General features: G+C 40.9%; 1 protein-coding gene and 1 non-coding gene across 5 annotated transcripts in view; both read left to right on the top strand.

Moving 5' to 3' along the window:
- Nucleotides 1-14523, top strand: part of TIAM1 (TIAM Rac1 associated GEF 1) — a 326413-nt gene that overhangs the window by 76452 nt on the left and 235438 nt on the right. The gene's annotated exons all lie outside the window — the stretch shown is intronic.
- LOC120599122 (5S ribosomal RNA) lies at nucleotides 4905-5023 on the top strand. The gene has a single exon (XR_005651805.1). It is a non-coding gene; the product is annotated as a 5S ribosomal RNA (ribosomal RNA).

Here is a 14523-nt window from a genome sequence, read left to right as displayed (position 1 = left end):
CCAGAGCAATCCAAGTGGGTGACGCGGGGAGAGGTCGTGTACCTTGGTCACAGAGATCTGCAGGCGTGGCAGCCAGGGGACTCAGCTGGGTAATGCTGGACTCTCTGACCAGCCTGTCTGTGGATGTCTTGCTGGCGTGGTTCTGAATGTGGCGTCCCGGCGACAGGGAAGTTGTGTCTGGAAATCAGAGGTGGAATTGGGAATGAATGTTTGCCAGATGCCTCCGTGGTCAGCCCCCATCTTTGGGCTTTTCCAAGTGGCACTTCGAAGTTAGATTCTGTCCTCGAATTTTGGCCGATATAGACGTTTTTGGAGTGAGCAGTGTTTATGTTGGGGCCTGTTACGCGCTGAGTGTTGCGATGGTTAATTTTATGTGTCAATTTGACTGAGAAACTCGGTGCCCAAATATTTTCCTGAGTGTTTCCTTGAGTATGGTTTAGTATGCATTTAACATTTAAATCGATAAACTGAGTAAAGTTGACTGCCCGCCTTAGCGTGGGTGGGCCCGGTATAATCAGTTGAAGGCCCGATTGACCAAAAGGCTGACCCTCTTCCAAATAAGGGGGGATTTCTGCTGCTTGACTGCCTTCGATCTGGGCCATGAGTCTTTTCTATGCCTTTAGGGTCTCGGACTGGAAATATACCATCAGCATTCTTGGGTTTTCAGCTTGCCCACTGCAGATCTTGGACTTGTCAGCCTTTGTAATTGTGTGAACCAGTTCCTTATAATCAATCTCTTTCTATATACATCTCAGTATACCTTGACTAATACAAGTGCTCATTCTGGGTCACTGCCCATCTCCTTATTTCTCAGGTCAGCAGTCATCTGATTCATTTCCTTCGGACGCTGCAAGGAAGTGTCTGAGCCACGGTCTCTTCACTCCCATTTGGTTTCCTGCCTTCTTCATTTCTGAACTCACAGCTTGGTTTTTAATGGTGAGAGCTCATTCTCATATCCGTCCTCCTTTTCCAATTCTTTTGACTTTAGGAAAATTTCTTCCCTTTTTTTTTTTTCTTTCTCTAGCTTCTCTGTCCTCCTTCCCCCCCAATAGTTTCCCCTCTCTCCCTCCTTCTCTTCCTTCCTTTCTTCCTTTCCTATTTAGGCTCCCAAATGGCCCTAATAATTGTGGTTCATCAGATTCACTGTACTTCGATGTCATTAGACGTCACATGAAATTCTTCATACGCAAGGCCGCTGGCCTTCTGAGCCCACCCTAGAATATCCAAGAATGTCTGTAGCCCCCTGATTTTCTTCTGATTAAAGCTGCTTTTCTTTAATCATCAGCTTCTAACATGAATAAAGTATCTCCTTTTGAACTCTACTGTTTCGCTTTAATTTTATTGCAAGATTCGTAACTTTTCTGTATTTGTTTTCCTTGAAAATGTACAGCACGTCTATAGTATTTTGTATTGAGAACACTTTCAAGGGACAGCTGAGAGTGGCTTCGCTACTGCTGCAGGGCCTGTCACTTTAACGAAAGGCCTTCCTTGTCCTACTTGCCAATTGCGGTGAACGAATGCCTCCCATGGGTAAGTTGGGGATGCTCTGCATTTCTTTTTTGTTCCCTTTGCTTTCTCTGCACCTTCTTCATTCATACTTCATCATTCCCTGGTCTTCACTCAGTAATACCCATAAGCTTTGATCCTGCAGTACTAGTCCACTGTGAGAGCCAGTGTGTAAGCTTCTATTGGAGGCTCAGCGAGCTCTCTTAAAGTGAGCACCGGTGGATATTAGCACCGGACAGATGGAACTGTGTGTGCCGCCCCCGCCTCTGGACTGGGCGTCTGGGTCATGATGCATGGGATGGCCAGAACTCACATGCCTGGACCTCATAGAAGGCAGCAAGAGGTTGCTGATAATTTTCAACTCCATACATTTAGGCTGAAGGCAGAGTTTGTTTAAAAAACAAAACAGAACAACACCCCACCCCCAAACCAACCTCTCAAAAATACCAACCAACAGAAACCCAATCTCTCTTTTGTTCCCCCTGCGCCCCAGCTGCATTCATTTTCCTGGGGCAGGGAGGGCTAACCAATAAGTTCAGTGACTGTCTGTATTCCAACTTGAGAAGTAATGGGCGGTAGTCTCAAAGTAACCCTCGGATTTTACAAGGATTTGGGATTTCCTTAGTTTTCTATGAAGAAAGCAGGTCTTTGGGTATTACGAGGAGTTCGAGTGTCTGAGTGTCTGCTAGGTAGACTGTGCTGGGGCAGCATTTGTGACCATAGTCAGCATTCTATGCAGTTGCTAAAGGTTTGTGTCTCTTTTAATTGGAATTATAGACAACGTCGAGCATGGCAAGGGGAAGCTTAATATCTCCTTGATTTACCAGATTATTTTCTACAAAATTTGTACGCTACATGAAGGAGTCTTTCGGAGTGAGCGTTGCCCCTCCTTCAGCAAGACCAAAATGTACTACGAAAGAACTGTGGTTAAAGAACATTCTAGAAGACACTTGAACTAACCAGAGTGAAGGTTGTCATGGCATTACAGAATGTTAAAGCTGGAAGGGGCATATTGATAAAATGAATTCAAACCATTTATTTTGCAGATAAGAAACTGAGGCCCTGGAGTTTGTTTCATTCAGTCAGGGTTCACTTATCGCCTTAGGCTGTTTCTTATGTTACCCCGTGACATTTGATGTTAAATTCCATGTGCTAGGTGACATTTCCCATGGAAACGGTACCTACTTGTTGTGTGCGTTATGTGCTGTTGAGTCTGTTCCGACTCCTGGCGGCTATGGATGAGTGATGTCCACAGTGTCCTGTCTTCAGCAGCCTCACTCCTGTAGACCAATGCCTGTGGCTTCTTTTTATGAAGTCAGCCCACCTCATATTGCTCTTCCATTTTTCCTGTCGCCTTCTGTTTTTCCCAGCATTCTTATGTTTTCCAAAGAACCCTGCCTTCTCATGATGTTCCCAAAGTAGGACAGGTTCAGTTAGGTCATTTTCGCCTCCAGAATGTTTCAGGCTTAACTTGCTCTGGGTCCCACTCGTTTGTCTTTCTGGCGGTCCAGGGTGTCCTTAGAGTTCTCCTCCAACATTATATATCGAATGAATCAGTTTTCCCTGTCCATCTTTTCACCGTCCAGCTTTCCCATCTATACATAGTAATGGGGACTATGGGGATGTGGATGATATTAGCCTTGGTCTCTAATGACACATCTTTGCTCTTGACGATCTTTCTTAATTTTCCCATTGTTGCCCTTCCAAGTCTCAGCCTTCTCTTGATCTCTTGGCTGCCATCTCCATTTGAATTGATGACTAGTAATCTAAAGCAGTGGTTGTGCGTGGATTCTCTTATTCTTCGAAAGAGTTGCTGACATATATACATTTTTTTATTGTTAAATATTTAATGACAGACTCCCTTTTAATTTGGATGTTAGATCATTATTTATCTGAGGTCCCGATAAATAGTCCAGTCTCATTTTGCTCAAACTGACAAATTTCGCTTTTGGTGCTTGTGGGGAAAGCAAATATGGAATTATTATTGTAGCAATTAGTCATCTACCCTAATTTTTTTTCCTTGTACATTCCCAGAGCATATGCATGAAATTCATTAGTATAGATTGCCTGTGCTTTAAAGTCATTGTGACATTGTAGATATTTCACTTCTCCTTTGAAATTTAATGCAATAAGGAATTTAGCAGAAGCCTGCCTTTATTACTTTTAAATCAGGAAGCTGTGTTCCTCAGTCGCTGTCTTCCTGTGCCGATGCAGGCTGACTCAGCACTCTGCTTTTTGATGACAGGAAAGCCAGTGCAAATTCTAAATTTTCGTGCCTCTGCCGACGAGAGTGTATTAAAGTTGTTTGATAACTGCTGTTATAATTTCCATGGGATAGCTTATCTTTAATGCTTCCCATGAACACACAAGTCCGGCTGCTGTGGGAGCTAAAGGGATTAGAATTGACTTTCATGAAATTTTTCCCTTAATGAAATCTCATCAATTTCGATCCTCCTGGCTATTTTAATTCGAGACCGAGGAGGGTCCAAGGATGAACAGTTTACAGACTGCTGCTTCCCTTTGGCTATTTGGGAGGCTGCACTCCATGAGGTCCAGGCTTTATTAAATACGTTCTAAACGACTTGCATGGGAGCCAGCTCTGTCTGATGTTTTATATTATGTAACCGATCAGATTTATGGAGCCTACAATGAGTTCCAAGTCCTAGTTTTGAGGGATTTGCCAGAGAAGTAGGGATACTGTTAGCCTCCTTGAGAATGAAAACTTGGAAAGCTATAAGAATTCGACTGATTATAGAAGCCATCACTATAAAATATGATTTTTTTTGTGTGTGGGGGGTGGTCAGAAATTATACTTTGAAAGTCGAAAGAGATTCACAGCTCACGGCACAAGAGTCTGAGATCTGGGGATTTTATTCCAATGGTGGTAATGGTGTGTCGAGTGAGATTTCTTTACGGGCATTTAAATTGTTCGCACTCCTTTAGAAGTTGATTAAAATTATGGGGCCTCTCCCCAGAAAAATGTATGCACACGCTATACAACTTTGTGCATTCAGTTTTGAGAGGTTCGTGGATCCCCTGGAATTTAGGGACTCATTTTGTCATACATATTTCAGTTTTTGTTCTAGAATCATGGTTGCCTAATACTGTGCTGAGTCGCGTAGTCCCAATAAAATTTTCGGTCTTTCTTGATTGTGGTTTCCAGATTCAGTATTGAGGAATTGACTGCTACTATAGCATTAAGAAGTAGTTCTTATAAATTAAAAGCATTAAATAAACAGCATCGCTTCTTTTTCATTAAAAAGCAACAATAACAACAAAAATCTCAGGTGGATTTGCAAGGCAAGGAAAGAGAAGCTAGAAGCAGGAGAGTGCACTGAAGGAATGTTAACGCTTAATTCTGTATGATTCTATTTTAAAAACGATTTTAAAAAAATTGGGTCTACAGCCATGCCACACTGAGCAGGCCCGGTCCCGTCTGATCTCGGAAGCTAAGCAGGGTTGGGCCTGGTTAGTACTTGGATGGGAGACCACCTAGGAAGACCAGGTGCTGTAGGCATAAAAAAATTTAAAAATAAGGAACTGTAAGCTGATAAGGTCCTTGCAATCTGTGAGGTCAACCAAGGGTTGCCTCGCCTAAAAAAAAAAAAAAAAGGTAAAAAAATCAGATCCTACCTCAAAGGGCCCCGGAATTAAACCAGTGAGGATATGTAGCAGAACGTTCAGTGGGCTCTGAACCCAGTTCTACAAAGCGTTTTGGGCTATGGGGACATCTTTGGCTCTCCAAGGTCATTGTCTTGTGGGAAAAGGTTGCCTCCCCTCCCCTCTCATTGTTTTATAATGTCTGGGGAGCTGGCCCTGAGGTGTCTGTTCATTATTTCTTGCCCATTACTAGAGGGTTTAATTATTCCCAATGACACAAACAGTTGAGATCTGACAGGCCCGGCCGTCTCCCGCACTGGGCTCTCCTGTAACCCATGCTTATCCATCCTTTTTCCCTTTGGTTTTCAGAGTTAAAGTTGCGAAATGAGAGGTGAGAGTCCCAGTTTTCTCCTTTTTTAGGCAGGGATGCTTGCTGCTTAAATTGCTTCGAGGGTGATGTCAAATGATAACGTACACCTGAAAATTACATAATTGTATTAACCAATGTTATCCCAATAAACTTAATAAAAAAGAAAAAGTTAACAAGTAAAAAAAAAAAAAAAAAAAAAAAAGATAAAGCCACACAATAAAAAGCTCTTATGATAAATGAAATTACTTTTCTATTAAAAAAATTTTTCTTCAAGGGAGTTCAAAGTCGCTTTCATCCCTGGGTAATGTGTATATATAGAGATACAATTGAATTTGATATTTAATATATTAGTTCATTGGAACATGGATCAAAACTGACCAGTCGCTGGAGACCTCGTCTAATCCTGGCTCTTCTGGTCTTCGCCTGTGTGGCCTGGGGTAGTTGGGGACCTCCTTCAGGTTATTTCCCATTCTAAGTCTTAATGAGGTGGTTAAAATTCAGAAATCCAGAGCATTACCTTGATAAAGTCTCTCTCCTTGACCAAACTTTAGTTAGGCTCCTCAGAGCCCCCTTTTCGACTAGGCCTCAACTTTGGCCTCTGACCCTCTCTTTGACCTGCCTAGCCCAGTCTTAGCAAAAAAAACCTGGCTAAGCTTTCCCCCTACACGCGATATCTGATCAAGTTTCTCATCCCCAGTGTTTGATGTATAAGTCCTTGTCCTGCCTTTAGCAAGATTCTTATTAGGCTAATGTAGTGAGAATCTCCCTACTTAGAATGTTTCCTTTTAGTAATTTTTCATTCATGATGATCCCCTCGCCCTGCTACTTGCTTAAAAAAAATCCCACTTCTCTTTGTATTTAAAGTTGAACTTGATCTCTCTCCCCTATTGCAATCATCTTGAATACATTTTCCGTACCATTTTAACATGTCAGAATAATTTTTTCCTTTAATAATGTCTAGATTCTTATTTGATACATCCACGGTGGGACCCTGTATATTAGCCAGGGAAGGCTAACTCCTGCAACGAAATTCCAAACACAAAAATTTATTCCTGGTCTATGTATAGTTCTCTTCCAAATGGTGATTCCAGGACCCGGACCCCTTCTGTATTATGGCTCTGCCATGTCCAACATGTGCCTGCCATGGTCTCAATATTCCTTCGAGTCAAGTCGTGGAAGAGGAGAGAGCACTAAGGCTTGTATGGGGGAGGACACATCTCTTTCAGTCACATTCTGTTGGCTGGAATCAAGTCACATGGTCACTTTCTCTTCAAAGGAGGCTAGGAAAAGTAGGCCATAGGAAGAATTGGAATGAGTTTGTTGAACGCCAGCCTGTGAATCTTCATTTTAAACAAGCGTCATGTGTGATTCGGATGTAAGGGTCGCTTGGTCCACACCTTGAGAAATGCTGTACATCATGATTGCCAAGTGTTTTCCAGTCCCAGTGTGCCAGGATTCTGTCTCGCTGGGAGTTCTTACACCGTAAAGAGCAGGTAGGTCCTTTCAAAGTAAAAAGAGAAATTGAACAAACAAAATCACAATTGATTTTTCTTCCCACATTCTAAGTCTGGAAATGCTTGTTGACTTGTTCAGACTGGCCGTTTAAATGGTTAGGGTTACCATCTCTTCTTCCCAATGATCCTGGAGTTGTTTTGCTGTGACTCTTCTGCTTTGGGAACACACTAGGATATTACCTTATGATGCCTCATTTCAGAATTGGGAGCACAAGAAATATGCTTGTTTCCCTTGGCAACTAGCAACAGTGATTGGTTTGGTTTTTTCCTTTGTCTCTTTAAATTTGTTGAAGATGTAAGGGTTTTTCGTAACTTCTTTCGCTTAGAACCACTGATCTGGGACCATGAAAACCCTGACAGTATCCGGTATTGACTTGGTTATTTTTGTTGTGATTTTTAAAGAGGCCAAGGATTTGGGTTTATTCTGTGTGAGGAGTTGGGCTAAAAGCAGACACAGGGATGGGGAGGGACAGTGTAGCGATCAGTTTCCCTTAATTCCACCAAGAACCGTTGGTGGAGTAAGAAGAAATATTTGGATTTTTATGAGATGTGGTTTAAACAAATTGCAATTGTAAGAGAAAGCTAGATTGCGAATACAGAGTTTTTGAAACTTTTCTGGGTTTCTAAGTAAGCAAATATACTTACTACAGGCTAGTGGATGCTTTCTAGATTGAATACCGGTACTGACACCAAACAATACTAATTAACATTTCTAGAATGCTTATACATGGCCTTTGTTATTATCTCATGTCCTCACTGAAGGACACTAGGAGGTATTAGTACTATTTTATCCCTATTTCACCAGATGAGGGAAACAGGCTCAGGGAAGTTAAATAATTGTACAAGGTTACATTGTGGGCAATAAAGACCCTGTTGACAGCCAGAAGCATAAAGAATTTGTGGTTTTGTTCCTTCTTGGTCTGATTTGTTCTGCTTTAGCCAGTATATTCTTAAGACAACCAGTGGTTTTTGGAGAGAGCCCTCTCCCTCTTGTACACATAGATTACATGGTGCAGAAGAAAGTTCTTCCATTTCCTTTCATGACAATTATGGTTTATGGGTTAGCATTCAATTCCGCCAGTTTTTTGAGGATGTGGGTCAAGTCAGCTGTATTTCTCACCAGCATTTGCTGGTGTACCGCATGCTTAGAGTGTTACAGGAAGCTCCTAAATATTAATGGCTGGGCAATTGTGGTGTCTTTTAGGGATCATTTCATAGCATATTATCAGTCAAGTGTGTTTTAAATGATAGAATGCATTTAAGGCTTCTGTTATGCTTCTCATTGGGTCATGGGAAGATGGTACTGGGTCTGTTCGTAGCCAAGTTCAGTGTTAAACATTGTGCCAGCCCCCTCCTCATATCCAGCTTCTCCTGGTGAGTTAATAGAGATGGCTCATTTCCCTTCCCCAGTCCGTGGCAGACATCACCAACCAACCACAGCATGTGTCGCTGGACGCAACTTCAGGGGGACACTACCAGTTGATCACAGTTAGCATATCAGTGGACACTAAATTCTCACTCCAGTTAAACTGTGTCCCTACCTTTATTATCAAATAACTCAGTAATTAACTGAGATCAGTGGTTCTCAACTGGGGACAAAATTGCTCTCCTGGAGATATTTGGCAATGTTTGAAGTTATTTCTGATTGTCACAACTGGGGGTTTTCTATTGGCATCTAGTGGGTAGAGGCGAGAGATGCTACGATGCGCTGAACCCCTAATTCATCCCCGTGACAAGGAATTATCCACCTCAAAATGGCAATAGTGCCAAAGCCGTGAAACCCTGATTTGCTCTTTGAAGGGTTTCTTAGTTAGCGAGGAGGAAGAAGCTGGATCTCAAAGAGGACTTTGGAGAGACAGCAGAATATCTGGAGGAAAAGATGAGAAAAGGGTTAGCTCAACTCAAGGTAGGTCAGTGTATAGATTGATTACTTCCCTCCAGTGTCCTGTTTGAGAAACGCGACATAGAGTGTCAGCTTAGGTAGAAGCTCACAGACACATAAGTGGCTTAGTACTACGGTCACCTCTTGGACCCTTTTGTTGTTGGGTGTTATGGGAATTAGTAAAGAGTAGATGATGAAAGCTGCTCCATTCATAAGCATTTGTGTTTTTCACTCCCAAAAGGTTGATCTTTTATTAATAAGGCAGTCTGAGATATCGACAAAGATCTATCCACATAAGGTTCGTTTTAAGCTATTGGAAACAATCCATCCAAAAAGAAAGAAATGTTTAAGTAAATGATGGAATATCAATATAACATGATTTAAATGATTTCTTAATGACACGGGAACATTTTTAGGATATGTTACATAAAATAAATTAGATAAATAACTGTATAAAATGTGATCTTAACTTGGCTATATTCATACCAAAAATAGACTGAAAGGCTTGCAGTTTCAACAGTGAAGGACTGTTTTCTCTTTATTTTCCAAATTTTCTTTAGCAAAGGCAGGTTACCTTTGAGATGAGAAAAATATAAATACAGTTGATCTTTGAACAATGCTAGGGTTAGAGATGCAGGTGAAAATCCCTTGAACAACCATGCCCATCCACTTATACAAATAAGTTCAAACCCTGTTTTTCAAGGACGAACTGTAGTTTAGAGTTAGCTACGGTGATAAAGTTTCTGTGTTAAAAATAAATGAGTTTATCATTTGGAGATTAAGGGTCATTTGTTTATTTTCAAGTGGCTGTTATGTGCTAGCCACAATGCTGGACACATTGGATGCTGATAAGTGAATAGATACATTCCACCATAGTAAGTGCTGGTATAGGGATGAGAATAAAGTTTTATGGGACAACGGCACAGAATAGCCAAGTTTCTTTACAGATATGAAGGAAGGCTTCACCAAGGAGCTGGCATACGAGAGTAAGAATTTATGAGGCAAAGAAGGGCTGAGACATACCAGGCCAGTTTTTAAATTGCTTCCTGAACTGTAAATGGGAATTGCCTACTCCGTTCCATCACATAATCTGTAAATTGCTATGTGAGTGAAAGTTACTGATGCCACGTGTAGCAGAAGTATGTGAGCAACTCAGTACTTACCTCCCGATCCTCTTTATATGACAACGGATTGATTATTTTCCTGGAATTAAATACAGTTTTCTTTGCATTAATTGACAAGGCATTTTGTGGTGTTATAGCTATTTATCTTTAGAGTGACTAAAAGAAACCTTTTTTACCTTGTTGCTTTAAACTCTGGGACTAAGCCTTTCAAAGGATAACTTGAATGAAGGTGCTGAAGTTGAATGTAGGTTCCATTGTTCCCCTACAAATAGGTTCGATACAGGCAGAGGACAGCTAGTTGCCCTGACATTCTTGGTGTGAGCCTTGGGGATCGCTTTTAGTGAGGAGCGAAGTATTGATCTGCTTGGTACTGAAGAACATCTAACTGGTCTGTTTCGGTTGATTTAAACACAAATAGATATTGAATTTAGAAAATCAAATACATGCTGCCCGAGACTTTTCATCATAATGCTTTATTCATTCGCTAATTAATTAATTCATTCAGTAATTATTCCTTGAGAGCCTACTGTGTGCCTAGCCAGGGGTCACTTGTCTGGCAAACTCTACTTAAAACGACTCAGAGAATCAAAAAGATTAAGGCGTTAATACAGATGCCCCCAAGAGTCCCTGCATCACAAGTGCTCTTGGCTTCCTTCTGGAGAGTCACTATGGGTCCCCTGCTTCCCCCAGTGCTATGGAGCTTGGGAGTCAGAAGAATGGAAGACGCAATGAACTCTAACTGCTATGAAAGTACCGCCCGGGGGCTGGTGTTAGGGGTGGTGACAGCCTGTTAGCAAGAGAGGAACCAGAAGTCATTCAAAGAGCACGCCTGAATTGCAGTTAGTGGTGTTGAGAAGAAACCTTTCCAGTTCCTACCTGTAGTCTTCATAGTACGAAAGCATCCCATAATGACAGGTGGCTGTTTGTCATCAAGAAGCAAGTGGTTCTTCTGCCTTCGGTATAGTCTTTGCCTTGCTCGTTTCAAATGGCACATAATCTGTTTTAGTTCTGTTTCCTCTGCTCTGGGAGACCTCGGGAGGGCCCACCTGGGTTCCGGAAGCTGTAGGGCTCAGCTCATCTGTTTCCAGTCTGTTAGGGGTCACTCTTGTCCCGCGTTCCTGCTGCTGTCCAGTGTCTCCTTGGAAACCATTGTTTCATTTATATTGTCTGTCTTAGAAAATTGTTTCCTTTGGGTATATAAATCTGACCCTTGTTATTTCATCTTGGCTGGACGTGGAAGTTTTCTAATATGTTTAACAGTGCTTTCTTTCCTTTTCAAAATAGATTTTAAGACATTAAAGAAATGTGGGAATATTTGAAAATATTAAACTTCAGTTACATGGTAAATCCACATATGTGGACTAGCATATTCCCTGCCAGTCTTTTATATCAGATTGTTTTTGTCTATGAGCTTAGATTAAGATGTGTCGGGGTGTTAAGTCACCTTGATGTCATAGCATAATTAAAACCTCTCTTTTCAGCCATCAGGGGATCAATTCCGTTTTTAAATTTCTACCTCTTTTTCATACGTGTTGAGAAATCGTTGTAAAAGAAGGACTCGACTTTCTGAAGTTTGGTAGGCATGGGCCTATCTTCAGGCTAAACATGGGGACCGTAAAACGTAATTGCAGTCGACATCCAAATCGAATTACTTGATCTTTTTTCAGAGGTTGTATTCACAAACGGCATCACCGATGTGTTAGTTTTCATTCTCTTTATGCCAGTTTGCTCAGTCTAATCACCTGAATATTGTAAATTTGGGTGCATTTCTGGAGATTTTGCCTGTTAAAGAGCAAGGTAATTTAGCTCCTCTGCAAAGTCTCTAAAGATACTAATAGCTATAAATGGCAACATTCATGCTGGTGTATCTTTCTCATCTTTTAAAGGCTGGGATGAAATCTAGGAAAACATGCCTGACTTCCTCTCTCGGAAGAAGTCTGGCTCTCAATTTCTCTAGTAGTTATCGCTTCAATTCTCATTTACCTACCTTAAGTCGTTTATGAAACATGGTGAGATAGAATGAAAAGAGCAAATAAAAGGCCTTTACGTCAGCGTTGGATAAAGACATATCTGTATAAGTTTTGTTTCATGTTTCCTTTGCGATTTCAGATGGCGTTTCTTTGATTGCCAGTAAAGCAGAGCCTCCTTATCGTTCATGTAGCCTTCAGAGTTGTTTGCCAACATGTGGGTCTAGTAATTGTCACTCTGCTTTGACAGTAGTTTCTGCACACAGGTTATAGTCTGATATTTGGGCTGGCATTTAAGACCTTCCACAGTCTGATCCCAAATTCTTTCCCAGCTCTATCTCCATCACACATTACATTTTAGCTATAGGGCAAACGTCTTGATCTTGCCGGGACATGCCGTGTATGTTAAAGCTTCTGTGTGTTTGCTTCCACTGTTTTCCTGGGAAACCTTTCTCCCTGTGCCTTCACCTACTAAATCATGCATGTTGGGACATCTTCCCAGCCTGTACATGGAACTACTTCTTTTCTTGTCTGGATTCCTATAACTTTCTCACAAATCGGCTTGAAGGTGTGTCTGGGAAGGCTGATGATGGTCAGTGTTACCAGGAGGGTAATTATAAGCCTGTGGGTCAGATTGCCTGGGCACTGCTCTTGGGGTTAGCACTGCCAGTCCACCATACAATTGTGCAGGTAGAAGAGGAGGGACAGAAAATAGAGTGTAGAAGGGCATTTGGGAAGATGGTCGAGGCTTCACCATTGAGAAGTTGGGAGCGAAAGAACAGTTAAATCTCTTGTTTATATTCTCCCACTTCTGGCTTTATTTCTTTTTGCCTGGAATAACAGAGAAAGTACATCAGTTAGGTAAAATGTGGAGAGCTTTTCACAAAGAATGTGTACAAAAAAAGAGAATCTTGGATTTTTGACAGTTTCACCCCATATTTATTCATGTCTCCAGATTTCACAAAGATGTAAACAAGAAAATAGTCATAAGATCCCATGCAATTCCACACATCATGTTATATTGCGGTCTAGTGATGTTAGCCATATGTGTGGGAAAGGATTTTATTTATTTAAAAAAATAGAAGAAATACAAATATCTCTGACCCATCCTGCACACCTGCTAAGTGCCAGGCACTGTTGTCGGGCCTTTGGGATGCAACGATGAATAAAACATAGTCCCCACCTTACGGGTCATGTCATACAGCTCAGCTGTTCTCACAGTAGTCCCTAGACCAGCAGTGTCAGCAGCTTCTGGGAACTTGTTAGAAATGCACATTCTTGGGCCCCACCCCAGACCTATTGAATCAGATGCTGTGGGGGTGGGGCCCAGTCACGTGATTTTTAACAAGCCGTCCAGCTGGGGAGAGACTCGTTCAGTATAGTCTGGACAGAGGAGCTGAACACGTGTCAAGTATATTGGGGAAATGAATCTGATGCCAGTGGAGAGTCAGGCAGGTCTTCAGATAGATGAAGAGCAAGTGGAGTTTTAATTGGTGAGTGGTTTTTCTTCAGAAGAATAAGGCAGTGGAGAGCATTTTCAAGTCACGCAGAGAACCACATGCAAAAGTACAGAGCAGTCAAAGGACCTGGTCACTCTGGCAATCACAGTTGTTATCATTGTCATTATGTTGTTATTATTACTATTATTCTTATGTCAGGGGACATAAGATGAGCTAAGCTGGCAGGATCAGTGGCCAGCTCATGCTGAGAAGTTTGGCTTTTCTCCTGGAAAATAACCAGATATGCAATTCTGTTGAATACACACACAAAAAAGGGCCTTTTTTAAACTAGAAAAAAGTTTTCATGACACGTCTAAGACCTAAGCTGAGTGTGAAGGAGGAAAAAAGGAAGAATTTAGAATTTAATTCTTACTAATTATAATAATTCTTAAAGAATTAACAAAAACATTTAATAGGCTATATTTTACAGCAGTTTTAGGTTCACATCAATATTGAGCATAAAGTACAGAGACTTCCCATATCGTCCTTGTCCTCACACAATAGCTTAACTCAGCAATGTAGAAAGAACTAATACTTGCTAATACACAATTATTAATCTTCCCATTCACTGGATGGCAAATGAAAAAGCATGGGTGATTACTGATGTTTTTCGGGATTATTTTTACAATTGTTTTGCTATAGAAGCTGAAAATTAAATGAAGGAAAAATATCTTCCTTTTAAAATACTTTTACTTTTAGATAATGCCCCAGGTCATCCACACAATTTAGAACATCTTAATATAAAAGTTGTATATTTGCTACCAAATACCACTTCCTCGATCCAATCTTTAGATCAAGGCATTATTTCCACCTTTAAGATTAATTATATTAAACAGAGTTTTAATGATATTTTTTAATAAACTTGAAGGTAATGAGTCACTTACAGTTACAGAATCCTGGAATAAATACACAATTTTAAGTTGTATTAAGAATATTGCTTTAGCTTTGAGTGCTGTATCAGGGAATATGGTTCCAACGACTGAAGAGGGATTAACTGGCATTATTAATTTATTAAATAAATTTCAAGAAGAAGGCTCTGACAATTTGAAGGCAGATGATAT

This window comes from Pteropus medius, unplaced genomic scaffold (assembly GCF_902729225.1).
Source record: "Pteropus medius unplaced genomic scaffold, Ma_sr-lr_union100, whole genome shotgun sequence".
Taxonomy (NCBI): Eukaryota; Metazoa; Chordata; class Mammalia; order Chiroptera; family Pteropodidae; genus Pteropus; species Pteropus medius.
Note: the sequence above shows the minus strand (reverse complement) of the source record. Positions and strands in the feature narration are given on the sequence as shown.